At 42.9% G+C, this 13,654-nt stretch overlaps 1 pseudogene; it reads left to right on the top strand.

Moving 5' to 3' along the window:
- The first annotated feature begins 10,015 nt into the window (after positions 1-10,015).
- On the top strand, positions 10,016-10,160 carry LOC125096489 (uncharacterized; annotated as a pseudogene).
- The last annotated feature ends 3,494 nt before the right edge of the window (positions 10,161-13,654 follow it).

Here is a 13,654-nt window from a genome sequence, read left to right on the forward strand (position 1 = left end):
CACAGCTGAACAAATAGTGGTTCTCCAGGTAGAGGAGGGAAGAGTGGCCTGGGGTATGGCACACATACGCACACACACACACAAAGATGTACACACAAAATACACACAAGACGCACAAAATACAAAGGAGTTGCTGAGGGCCATCCAAGAGCTGGGCCTGGATCCAGGTCCAGCAAGAGATACTACCCCAAGCCTGCCCTGTGACAAAGGGGACACACCATCAACAAAAACCAGATTTTACGCTTGTGGTATAAAATCAGGATATGAGAAGTGCTACAAAGAAAGACTAATGTAGGGGCGCCTGGGTGGCTCAGTCGTTAAGCATCTATCTTCCGCCCAGGTCATGATCCCAAGGCTCTAGAATCAAACCCCATATCGCACATCTTGCTCAGCAGGAAGCTTGCTTCTCCCTCTCCCATTCCCCCTGCTGTGTTCCCTCTCTCGCTTTATCACTCTGCCAAATAAATAAAATATTTAAAAAAGAAAAATAGATTCTGCCTTCAGCTCAGGTCCTGATGCCAGGGTCCTGGGATCCAGTCCGGCATCGGGCTCTGCGCTGGGTGTGGAGTCTGCTTAAGATTCTTTCTCCCTCTTCCTCTACCCCTGCCCTCCCCCACCACTGTGCACTCTTTTTCCTCTCTTAAAATAAATTAATAAATCTTAAAAAAAAAATTCCAGGTTCATCTTATATTTTCTCGGCCTCAGCCCTGGAGTCAACTATAACTCCTTTTATTGATGTTGTTATGAAGGATGCTCAGAGACGACGCCTGGGTGTTCATTGTTCCTGGGTCTCGGTTTCCAGGCTCTCTCGGTGGACAGAGCTGGGACACCTCTGTATTTTTACCAACCCGCACATACACACACATACATACATAGCTCTGTAGCTCACTCTCCACATCTATCAAGAACATGAATTGAGGGGCACCTGGGTGGCTCAGTGGGTTAAGCCTCTGCCTTTGGCTCAGGTCATGATCTCAGGCTCCCTCGGCGGGGAGCCTGCTTCCCCCTCTCTCTCTGCCTGTCTCTCTGCCTACTTGTGATTGCTCTCTCTCTGACAAATAAATAAAAATCTTTTTAAAAATACTATATAAAAAAAAAAGAACACGAATTGATTCTGAGACTTCTGATTCTAATCACCAGTTTGTTTCAGCCTTCATTTTAACTCCTTTGTAACCCTCCCCCCACAGTGATTAACCCCATTCTCATTATCTACAGTGTGTTTATTTGTTCACTTTTAGCACATCCGTGAAGGGATGGCCCAATGGTTCACCTACCTCCCGTGAGAAACCCATGTTGTTGTTGTTGTTGTTTGTAGTTTGTTTGTTTTTAATATTTTATTTATTTATTTGACAGAGAGAGAGCACAAGCAGGGGAAGAAGCAGAGGGAGAGGCAGAAGCAGGCTCCCTGCAGAGCAGGGGAAGCCTGTTATGGGGCTCCATCCCAGGACTCCAGGATCACGACCTGAGCCGAAGGCAGTGGCCTAACCAACTGAGCCACTCAGGCGCCCGAAACCCATGTTTTGACTAGATGACAGTATTTGCCTTCTTGTTGTCATTAGCATTACAGAGTTCAATAAAAATACAGTTTTCCAAAGTTAGGGCTCTTTTTTCCCCTCCACGCATGTCCATGTGGTTCTGCCATGCAGTTAGGTTCGTTTGTTCCTGTTTCTGTTCCATCTCTGAGTTCCCCAACATCCTAGTTGGGTTTAATTATTCGTGTATATTTAGGATGTGCACAGGGTTCGCACAACATTCCCATGGTTCTCACAGCCACACGAAAGAGGTGCTCGGGGAAGGGCCCGTCCCTCCTCATCTTACTACCCTGTTCATACCCACCCTGTAGGTAACCAGGCTCTTTAGTTTCTGGTTTATCCTACGAATCGGTAATTCTCATAAACCTCTGTAGGGCTGAAAACCTTACTTTCCCGCCCTGCACTCCTCCTCCTCACTCAGGCCTCTCAGCAGTTCCCCAAACACAGCCTGCTGGAGCACACCCTGCACCTGGGCCCTTGCTGTTCCTGAGGGGCTGTTCCACCCCCTTCCGGCCTTCCAGCCCCAGTTCAGATTCCCCACCACCACCCCGCCCCCTGGCCTCCGGTTCCCCCGCACTACACCCCCTCTCAGGTAGGGGCTAAATCTTTCCTCCGCGAGCCTCATGGCCTGCCACTACAGAGGAGGGAGGGGCCCGGCCTTGCTGCTCCAGGGAGTCGCTGCCCTCATCACACAGACTCAGCACCACTTTGTCAACCTTGCTTCGTCCCACGCGTCCAGCCTGCCCTCAGTGAGCCCCCGGCTAGCTCCACCTACTCCTTCCCCCTTCCTTCCTGGGCGCCCAGCGCTGTAATATTTATGTGAACCTTCCTGCTGCTCAGGGCTTGTTACATGGCTTTGAACCTGGGCTTCTGTCAGTGCGTCTATTTACACCCATCTCCGTTCCCCCACCTATAAACAAGGGCCAATTTATTTTGTTTCTTTCCGTGCCTTCCAAGGGTCATTTTACGACCCTCTGGAGGATTGTGTGACTGTGTTGGAGATCTGGCGCCACCTGGTGGATGCCTCAAGAAGGGCCTCGTCCGCGTCCCCAGTACACTGTAGCCTACGATTTCCACCAGGAAACAACTAGTTTCCAAAAATTTAATATATGCGCTTTTCTTCCCTTTTTCAGACCACTTTTAGATGGGAAAAGGCAAGAAAGCCTTCTATGTATTGTCTTCCATGATCAGTTCCATAGAAAAAGTTGCTTCAGTGGAATCACTGAACCACATGAAGTTTGGGGGCTTCCTTGTGGGCTCAGTTAGCCTGGTTCTATGGGGTGGTGGACACAGTCAAAGGTTGGTTGCATGAGTGAGGAGCTCAGGGTTAAACAGTGGTCTCTCAAGACCTGCCAGCTCCTTCTCTCTTGTGTTCACTCAGATTATCTCAGCTCTCGCTCTCTCAAGCTGGAGAAATTTTAAACCACAAAACCTCAGGATAATTCAATACTGTTACTTCATTTTATGAGTAATTACAATTGCTTCCTTTTTTAGGACTTTCAGCTTGTCAAGTATTTTCTCAATGATCCTCACAATGTTCTGAGACACACAGACTGGCTGTTATCCTCATGACATATATGGGGAAACTGAGGCCCAAAGAGGTTCATGGACTTGCCCAATTAACAGAAGAACCAGGTTTGGGCAGAACCCAGGCTGCCTGATTCTGAATCCATGTTTCTCTCTACCACATGAAAAAAAAAAAAATCAATGGAAATGGAAATTTTGTAGTTTTATATTATCTTTCCTTTTTATTTAAATGTTCAGGTTTGGGGTTTCTAAGTGTCACATAATGATATTTAGGGGCACCTGGGTAGCTCAGATGGTTAAGTGTCTGCTTTCAGCTCAAATTATGATCCCGGGATCCTGGGATCAAGCCCCACATCGGACTCCATGTTCAGTGGGGAGTCTGCTTTTCACTGTCCCTCTCCCTCTCTTCCCTGCTTGTGTGCTCTCTCTCGCACTCTAATAAATCAATAAAATCTTTTTAAAAATATTTATGTTTCACTTAATTATTCTTTAAAATATGTAATATGGAAAAAGCACAAACTAGCAAATTTTCTAGCTCTAAAATCAGTTCGGATCTAAAGAAATCAGACAATACATTTACCCCACAAGGGCAGTGGCCACATTTATGTGTCCCCAGCATGAAACAAGATGTTTGGCACAACATAGGCTCTCAATAAATGTTTGTTGAATCCAAGAATATGAAAGAAATATGAAAACTATGGGTCTAATATCCATTTACATTCTCATGGACATATGTTTATACAGTGTATTCACTATAGAAAAAAATAGGAGTTGAAGATAATAGGTGAATTTTGAATCTAGAACATCAGAATCGGAAGGATGTAGAACCTCATCTAGCCCCACCCAGATAAATATGGGTGTATCTCTGCAAATATGGCAAGTTTGTGCAATCTCCTTGCCCTTTATTAAATGGGGAAAATGGCAATATTAACTTTACAGAGTGGTTGTGGAGTTAAATGAGATGATTCTGACAATACAGTGCACAGTAAAGATTAGCTATTATTAGCATCTCAGTATTTATTTGGCAAGGGAGTGAAGCTGAGTCCTTACCTGCCTCCCTGCCTTCCTCAATTTCCCTTGCCACCTTCTACCATCCATGTCCCATGCTCCACTGGCTAAGCTGAGAACTGCACATGGAAGAAAACCTTCCAGATGGTGAGGGGATGAACCATTGCACTAAAGAACACTAACTCTTCCAGCAGGGTTTGGGAATATGGGCTTAGGTAAATATTTAAAAGAGGGAGATGGTGGCGATGTGGGCCTCCTTCAAAGTGGGGAATAGACCGATTGGCTCCATGGTCACTCACGTCCCTTTCAAAGATGGAGGACTTTATCTCGGGTCTCTGTCCAGACCTTGCAGCCTTCCCTTTCCTGGTCAGATTATAAACCATTCCCCCTCCACCCAGTAAATGGCATCATGGAGAGGAATTCATTATGAAGGCAAGGAGAACTACTACTTCTAGAGTGCATACTAAAGGTACCTTTATCCAGGAGGCAGCCACTTACTTCCAAGGTGGAAAGCCCATGGCACCCCTCCTCTTCCAACTAACAGTGAATCCAATCAGAACAAGCAAGCACCTTTCCCAAAGGCTGTAGGTCAACAGGAGACCAGGGACAAATAATCTGCCATTAATAGATAGGCTGAGCTAGGACACCCAAGTGGTTAGTTGGTTAAGTGTCCAACTCTTGAATTCAGCTCAGGTCTTGATCTCAGGGTTGTGAGTTCAAGCACTATATGAGCCTACTTCAAAAAAAAAAAAAAAAAAAAAAAAAGATTGAGCTAATCTGATCCTTTCTCTCTAAAATCTGAACCAAGAAGTTAAAGAGAGATTGAACAACGTAGTGTAGGGACAGAAGCTGCATAGTTATGAAACAGAATGGGGCATCGGGCAGCAGTGATAGGCCCTGAGCAACTGAACTTAAGAAGCAGTGAAGCCATGGGTTTATAGTGTGGCAATAAGGGAAGCTGGTACCTCTGAAAAGAAAATATTTTATATTAAAACAATATTTAAGGGGCTCCTGGGTGGCTCAGTCGGTTGAGCGTCTGCCTTCCACTCTGGTCCTGATCCCTTGGTCCTAGCATCCAGCCCCGTGTAGGACTCCTTGTTCAGCGGGGAGCTTGCTTCTCCCTCTCCCGCTGCCCCCTCTCACTCTAATGTACACTTTCTTGCTCTACTGAATAAATAAAAAAATGTTTTTTAAAAAACAGTATTTAAGTATTCAGGTTGGCATTAAGTTGAAAATAATATGATTCCATGATTTTTTTCTTGGTCTGTCTCTTAAGTAGTCTGCAGTGCTGTAGCCCACCCACCCCCAATATCAAATAGAGTAGTGGAGGGGCACCTGGGTGGCTCAGATGGTTAAGTGGCTGCCTTTGGCTCAAGTCATGATCCCAGGGTCATAAGATCGAGTCCCGCATCTGGCTCCCTGCTTTATGGAGAGTCTGCTTCTCCCTCTCCCTCTGTGTGCTGCTTGTGTGTGCCCCAGCTTGTGCTCGCTCGCTCTCTCTCTCTCTCTCTCTCTCTCTCAAATAAGTGAATAAAATCTTTAAAAAAACAAACAAAACAAAACAAAAAACGAATAGAGTAGTGGAACAGGTATCCAGAGCACCTGGATTTTGGTCTCAAATACAATTTGCCAGCAAGAACTAAAGAGCCTCGGAAAGTTTCTGATTCTGTATCTTGGAGCAAGGATAATTCAGATAGGTCTGGAGCATCCCTTTTTTTTTTTTTAAGATTTTATTTATTTTAATTGACAGACGGAGATCACAAGCAGGCAAAGAGGCAGGCAGAGAGAGGAAGGGAAGCAGGCTCCCTGCTGAGTAAAGAGCCTGACACAGGGCTCAATCCCAGGACCCTGGGATTATGACCCAAGCCGAAGGCAGAGGATTTAACCCACTGAGCCACCCACGCGCCCTTGGAGCATCACTTTGTTGCCAGAAAGTTTGCCTCCAAAATTATCCAGGGCAATTAAGGGATAAAGGAGCTGGTTAAAAGCACTCCCACTGAGCAAACTGTGACAATTATGACATTAGAAAGAAAGCAGTAGTTCTCTGCACAACCATATGAGGCAACTAAAAAAAAAAAAAAAGAAGAAGAAAGAAAAGAAAAGGAAAAAAAAGAAAAGAAAAGGCACGTACAGCTTTTTAATGATGCTTACAGTATGTTGACAAAGCCAAACCATGTCTACTATATTCAAGCTTTGGTCAATGTCAAAATTTCATCATTGCAAGTCAAACAGCTAAAAGATTAATGGGAATCCTGGCAGGGGATTCAGAATTTCATCCATTCTACTCAAACAATGAAAAATTATGGAAGATTTACTACTAAAAACTTTTTAAAGCCACAGGGGCGCCTACGCGGCTCTGTTGGTTGAGCATCTGACTCTTGGTTTCAGCTTGGGTCATGATCTCAGGGTTGTGGAATCAGGTCCCATGCTGGGCTCCCAGCTCAGCATGGAGTCTGCTTGAGATTCTCTTTCCCTCTCCCTCTGCCCCTCCTTTCTCTCTCAAATAAATAAATCTTTTTTAAGACTTTATTTATTATTTATTTATTTATTTGAGAGAGAGAAAGAGCACAAGTCGGGGGAGGGGCAGAGGGAGAGGGAGAAGCAGACATCCGGCTGAGCAGAGAGCCAGATGTAGAGCTCTATCCCAGGACCCTGGGATCATGACCTGAGCTTCATTTACTAAGCCACCCAGGCACCTCTAAATAAATAAATCTTTAAAAAAGAACACACACACGCACAAACACTCATAGGTTTGGAAAGTCTGATTATCCACACAGAGACTCAACCTAATCAAAACAAAGTCATGGTGAATCATCTGGGAAATCACTCTGAGCCCAACCTTGGTAAGAATACACCACTCAGAGATCAACCCAGAACACGGCAGCGTGGAGTGGCTTGACAGGCTGGTTCTGTGCCCCTGGGTTGGGAGACCACATTTGTCATGTCAGGGTGAACAAAAGATTCTCCCTCAATTGATACTCTGGTCCTGGTCAGGTCATCCGTAATGACAAGTTTCATTGCACAGTTTCCTACATACTTCAGTTTAAGAGGTTTAAAACATGTCAGAGAATCTGTTACATTTATGTGACTGTTTTATTAGATTTACAAGAGTTGCTTAAGGGTGTAGAAAGATTTTGCTTATTAGATTTGAAAGGCTACATTTTGGGGATAGTACATTTAAAAGAATCAGCTAAATTAAATTTGAAAATGTGCTTTGAAATGTCTAAGGGAATTTGATCAATTAAGTACAGGACTGGTGTGGTATAATTAAGGAAGATTTAATAATGTAAAGTCTGTAGTTAATTGAAACTTAATCAAAGAACAAGTAGAAAAAATTCATATTTTATATGTTAAAAAGTACTGGGTTTATTAGTAAGATAGTATTTGTAAATTGAGGTTCTAGGCTTAGAAGACATGGGATATTTAAGCTTGCTATTTTAACCAATAATAATTAAGACACAAACTACTTTTAAGTATTCCTATCATGCCCAAAAGGCCCCACAGAAGTTTTTTTCATGAAGAAATGGGGAAGTTGAGTAGACCAGTACCAAGTAAGGACATTGAATCTCCCCACAAAGAAAAGTTTCAGAGTTGATAGTTTCAATGGTGAATCCTACCAAATATTTAAAGAAGAGATAATACCAATCTTTTTCAAACCTTTGCCAAAAAATTGAGAAGGAAGAACACTTCCTAACTCATTGTGAGGGTCAGCCTCACCCCGATACCAAAGCCAGACAAAGATACGACAAGGAAAATTCAGCAAATATCCCTTATGAACACTGATGCAAAAGCCCTCAACAAAGTACTGGTAAACCGAATTCAGCACCACATTTAAAAGGATTATACACCATGACTGCATGGGATTTATTCCTGCAATGCAAGGACAGCTCAACATACAAAAATAGATCAACATAATACACCATGTTCACAAAATAAAGCAAAAAAGGCAATGATCATCTCAACCAAAGCAAAATTTGACAAGATTTAACACACTTATGTGAAAAAAACACTCAATTATTAGAAGGTGGAAGAGAGTCAGTCATGTATCCTCTAGACTGAGAAGGCACTTTTAACAACAAAAGACAAAGCAAGCCGCTCCATACCACTTACCTGCCAGTAACTATGGACAGGCCTCCAGAGAGCTGGCTGCCACGACCAGTCCAGGTGGTTCCAAGCTTTTATTCTCCACCCACTCTCTGCCAGGCCCTGACTGCAACCCACAGCTCTTATAAAGCGAGGGGCTTGGTGGTGAGGTCCCAGGGTAGTTATCTGAAGTGGTGCCACCTGTGTGCCCAATGGGCTTGCTACTCATTATCTCAAGTAGCATCACCTATACCAAGATGGAAGGCCAAAGATGGAGTCAGCGTTGCCAGCACTCCTACACTCGACAAACCAGGAACAGAAGTAAACTGCCTCTATGTAATAAAAAGCCATATGAAAAACCCACAGCAAACATCATACTCAATGGTGAGAGACTGAAAGCTTTTCCTCTAAGATCCAGAAAAAGACATGAATGCCTGCTTTCACTATCTTTTTTTTTAAAGATTTTATTTATTTATTTGACAGAGAGAGATCACAAGTAGATGGAGAGGCAGGCAGAGAGAGAGAGAGAGGGAAGCAGGCTCCCTGCTGAGCAGAGAGCCTGATGCGGGACTCGATCCCAGGACCCTGAGATCACGACCTGAGCCAAAGGCAGTGGCCTAACCCACTGAGCCACCCAGGCGCCCCTCACTATCTTTAACATAGTACTAGAAGTTCTATCCAGAACAATTCAGTTAGGCAAGGAAAGGAAAGAAAAAGCATCCAATTGGAAAGGAAGAAGTAAAATTATCTCTGCTCATAGATGATATGACCTTATATGTAAAAAAACCCTAAAGATTCCACACCAAAAAAAAAAAAAAAAACCTGTCAGAGTTAGTAAACGAATTTAGCACAGTAGCAGGATACAAAGTCAAAACATAAATTTCAGTTGCTATGCACTAACAATAAACAATCTGAAAAGGACATTATGAAAATACTTCCATTTACAATAGCAACAAAAAGAACAAAGTATTTAGGAATTAACTAAAAAGGTGAAAGACATAATGAAAACTATAAAACGCTGAAAGAAATTTAAAAAGATATAAATAAATGGGAACACATTCCATGTTCATGAATTGAAAGATTTCATCTTGTTAAGATGTCAGTGCTATCTAAAGCAATCTACAGATTAAATACAATCCCTAACAAAATCCCAATGTCCTTTTTTTTACAGAAATAGAAAAACCCCATCCTAAAATTCATAGGGAACCTCAAGAGACCCTAAATAGCCAAAACAATCTTGCAAAAGATGAACAAAGTGGAAGGACTCACACATCCTGATTTCAAAACTTACTATAAAGCTACAGTTACCAAGTCAGTATGGTACTAGCATAATGGCAGATGAATAGAACAGAATACAGAGTCCAGAAGTAAACTCATACATATATAGTCAAATGATTTTTGGCACGGGTGCCAAGACCATTCGATGAGGACAAGACAGTCTTTTCAACAAATGGTGCTGGGCAAACTAGATATCCACATGCAAAAGAATGAAATTAGACCCTTATCTAACACCGTATACAAAAAGTTAACTCAAAATGGATCAGAGACATAATTGTAAGACCTAAAAATGTAAAACTCCAGAAGAAAGCATAGTTGCCATATGGTGATAGGGCTTCATGATGCTTCATGATGCTGGATTTGGCCATGGTTTTTGGATATGACACCAAAGGCATAGGCGACAAGAGAAAATAAACAAATTGGACTTGGTGAAAATTTTAAAACTTCTCAAAAAACATCAAATGACAATGTCCACAGAGTAAAAAGGTAACCAACAGAATGAGAGAAAATGTTTGCAAACCACATATCTGATAAGAGATCAATATCCAGAGTCTATTGAGAACTCCTAAAACTCAGTAACAAAACACATCGCTTCTCAGCCTTTTGGCTAAGGTCAAGTGTAGTCACTGTTCTTATCAGTTTAATATCAATAACAAAACAACAACCAAATCAAAACGTGGACAAAGCACTTGAATAGACATTTCTTCAAAGAAGATATATGAATGACCAATAAACACACGAAAAGATGCTCAATATCACTAATCATTAGGAAAGTACAAATCAAAACTATAAGATACTATCTCACACCCATTAGGATGCCTGCTATCAAAATGCCCAGAAAACAGCAAGTGTTGGTGAGGATGTAGAAGAATTGGAGCCCTCACTCACTGTTGATGGGAATGTAGATGGTATAGCTTTTGTGGGAAACAACATGGCGGTTCCTCAAAAAAAAAAAAAAAAAAAGCCATTTCATCTAGCAATTCATTTCTGGGTTCATATAAAAGATTTGAAGACCTGTACCCCTGAAACAAATAATACATTATATGTTAATTTAAATAAAAAGATTTGAAAGTGGGGTCTTAAAGAGAGAATTTGTATACCAATACTCATCACAGCATTATTCACAACAGTCAAAAGGTGTAAACAATCAATGTCTATTAACCAATGAATGTATTAAACTAAATATGGTACATACATATAATGGAATATTTTTCAGCCTTAAAGAGAAAGGAGATCTTGTCACATGCTTTAACATGGACAAAACTTGAGGACGTTATGCCAAGTTAAATTTCCCCTTCACAAAGAGACAAATACTGCATGTTTCCACTTACATGAGATACTTAGTCAAAATTAGCCACTGAAAGAAGTACTTACTATTTACACTGACCGAGAGGAGAGAACATGCCATGCCATGTGGGGCAATGGGGGAGGTACCGGGCTCAGTCAGGAAGAAGGAGGAGCAAGTAGAAAGCAGGGCCCAGAGCTTTCTCTGTTGAGGTTTCCATGGGGAGGAATGGTGAGGCAGGGGGAGAATTTGGAAGAAGTTTAGGATTAGATAGTTTGAATAATTTTGGCAGGCTCTGGTCTTACAGGGTGGCCTCTAGTTGTCCAGTACCTTACTCTGGGATTATTTAGAATAGGGAAAATATTAGGTTGGCGTGTGAGAGCTGAAGGAGGTGGTCAGGGGTAAGGGCTCTGGATTAGTTGGTTTGTCATATGAAAGGCATGCTTGTGGTGGAAGTGGGGGGTGTCGTTTGTTATCTCTAGGAAATAGCTAATCGCAGGAGAGGCAGTCTTTCCAGGATTAGCAAGGATCCCAAATTGTAAAACTTCATAAAATATGGAAAATTTTAAAAACATGACTCAAACACTGCCTCAATTCTCAGAAATCTCTGCCACCCCATCACAGTCATTGACTCCCACACTCATATACTTGACCTTGCCATCACCAATATGGATACCACCTCTGAAGCATCCATTTCCAGCCTTCTACCTTCTAATCACCACCTCCTTACATACATTAAAAAAAAATTATTATGGAAATTTCCAAACATACATAAAGTAGAGCACAGTATAATGAGCTCTCCCCTAAACTCGTCAGGAAGCTTCAACAACTACCATCATTTTGTTGATGTTGTTTCCTCTCAGACCCTGGTTTTTGTGGTTTCATTTGGGCTGTAATATTTTGAACTAAAGAGCGGACCTCATGTCGTTGCACCTATCAACACTTCGTTATGCATCTCTAACCGATAAGGACTTTTTGGCTTATGTAAATTTCGTGTTTCATCCCACCTAACAAAATAAGCACTTCACTAACATCACCTGACACTCAATCCATATTCAGATCTCCCCGTGGTCTCAAAGGTGTCTTTTTTTACAGTCATCTATCAGTTCAGGATCCCAACAAAAGCCACGTGTTGCATTTAACTGCTAAGTCTTTCACATCTCTTATTTTATAACATTCTCCTTTCCATTGTTTTTTTTATGCCCTTGTCTTGTTTAGAGAAAGCACATCATTTGCCCTGCGGACTATCCCACATTCCAAATCCAGCTGAGGTCACATATGAAAGCAGGTTATAGCACTATTTACAGACACACGAACGAGCAGCCAGACGTGAAGTCTCAGAACCCAAACAGATCTCAGTAATACAAGCTAATAGCTCTATGGTCTAAACTGTGCTGGGCATTATATATGCATGAACTCATTGAGTCCCCACAATAAGCCTAGTAGGTAGATGGTACTCTCATCTCATTTTTTTTAAAGATTTTATTTATTTATTTGTCAGACAGAGAGATTGAGAGCACAAGCAGGAGGAGCAGCAGGCAGAGGAAGAAGCAGACACACACACACACATCCGCACTGAGCAGGGAGCCCCAATGCGGGACTCAACCCCTGGACCCTGGGATCATGACCTGAGCTAAAGGCAGTCGCTTAACCGACTAAGCCACCCAGGCACCCCACTCTCATCTCAATTTATTAATGAGAACACTGGGCCCTGAGAGGTTCACTCGCCTAAAGTCACACAGCTAGTAGGGGATGGAGCCAAGATCTAACCTAAGCAGTCCGGCTCCAGCATCCATGCTGTTCACCATTGCTAGATCTACATCTGGTCACAGGCCCCTTTATGACAGACTTCCAGGGCCAAGATTAAAGGGAGACCCCCGAAATGCCATCCAGGGGCGTGTGATTTGAAGTGCCTCCCTTCACTGTCTTTAGTTATATAGATAAGGTTATCCAGAAAACTTTCACAATTAGGATGTAACATGATACCTTAAGACTGATATTATCCTCACTTTAGAGATGAGGAAACTGAGATCCGGAGTGGTGACATCCTTTACAAAGGAGCAAGAGCCCCCTGCCTCCTAAGAAAGTTCTCCTTCCCTAGGCTGCAGTCTCCCTGAGCACTGCTTCTGAGCTGAAGCACCAGCCCAAGTCTGGGGGCAGCCACGCAAGATCTCGGTTCTTCTCTAGTGTCAGCACAGTTATCTCTGCCTGACCAACCTATGGCTCCAGAAGGAGCTGCTGAGCCAAGCCTGAGACAGGAAACACCAACCCCAAGGTCTCTCCACCTTGAATCAGGTATGGTCCCGACTGACCATTACAGCTGGTTCTTTTGTGGTCAAGAGCCCTATGGAAAGGGCTAAGCTGGTAGCTTGTCTGGAGACCCAAGGGTCCACAGCCTGCTAGACGTTGGAAGCCCCATCCCAATGCCCACAAGCTTCTGGATCTCCTTACATCTCATCTTCCCTCACAGTCTCACCTTTCCACCTAGGAGATCAGTTATTTTCCCCTCTTACTCCAGGGCTTGGATGGAAGAGAGAGTCAGACGCAGAGGCCAGGCCCACTTGGGAGAATTAGCAAGACCCACTAGGCTGAATTTGTATGGAGGCAGGAGATGGAATGGGAAATGTACAGGGACAGGAGTCCTGTGCCATTCAGGTGCATGCTAGGTGCATATGAGCTGCTCAAACTAAATGCCTCCCTTCTTGATCTGTAAAATGGGAATAATGTACTTCATGTGTCCACACACTTTTTCTGTAAGAGCCAGATAGTCACAATTTTAGGCTTTCTGTATCAGCCTATCTCTGTCCTGGCTGCTCAACTCTGGCCTTCTGGGATAAAGCAGCCACAGGAAACTGTAAAGAAATGGGCATGACTGTCTTCCAATAAAACTTTATTTACAAAAACAGGTGCGCACTGGATTTGGTCCACCCGCAAGGTGATG

Source organism: Lutra lutra, chromosome 3, assembly GCF_902655055.1.
Source record: "Lutra lutra chromosome 3, mLutLut1.2, whole genome shotgun sequence".
Taxonomy (NCBI): Eukaryota; Metazoa; Chordata; class Mammalia; order Carnivora; family Mustelidae; genus Lutra; species Lutra lutra.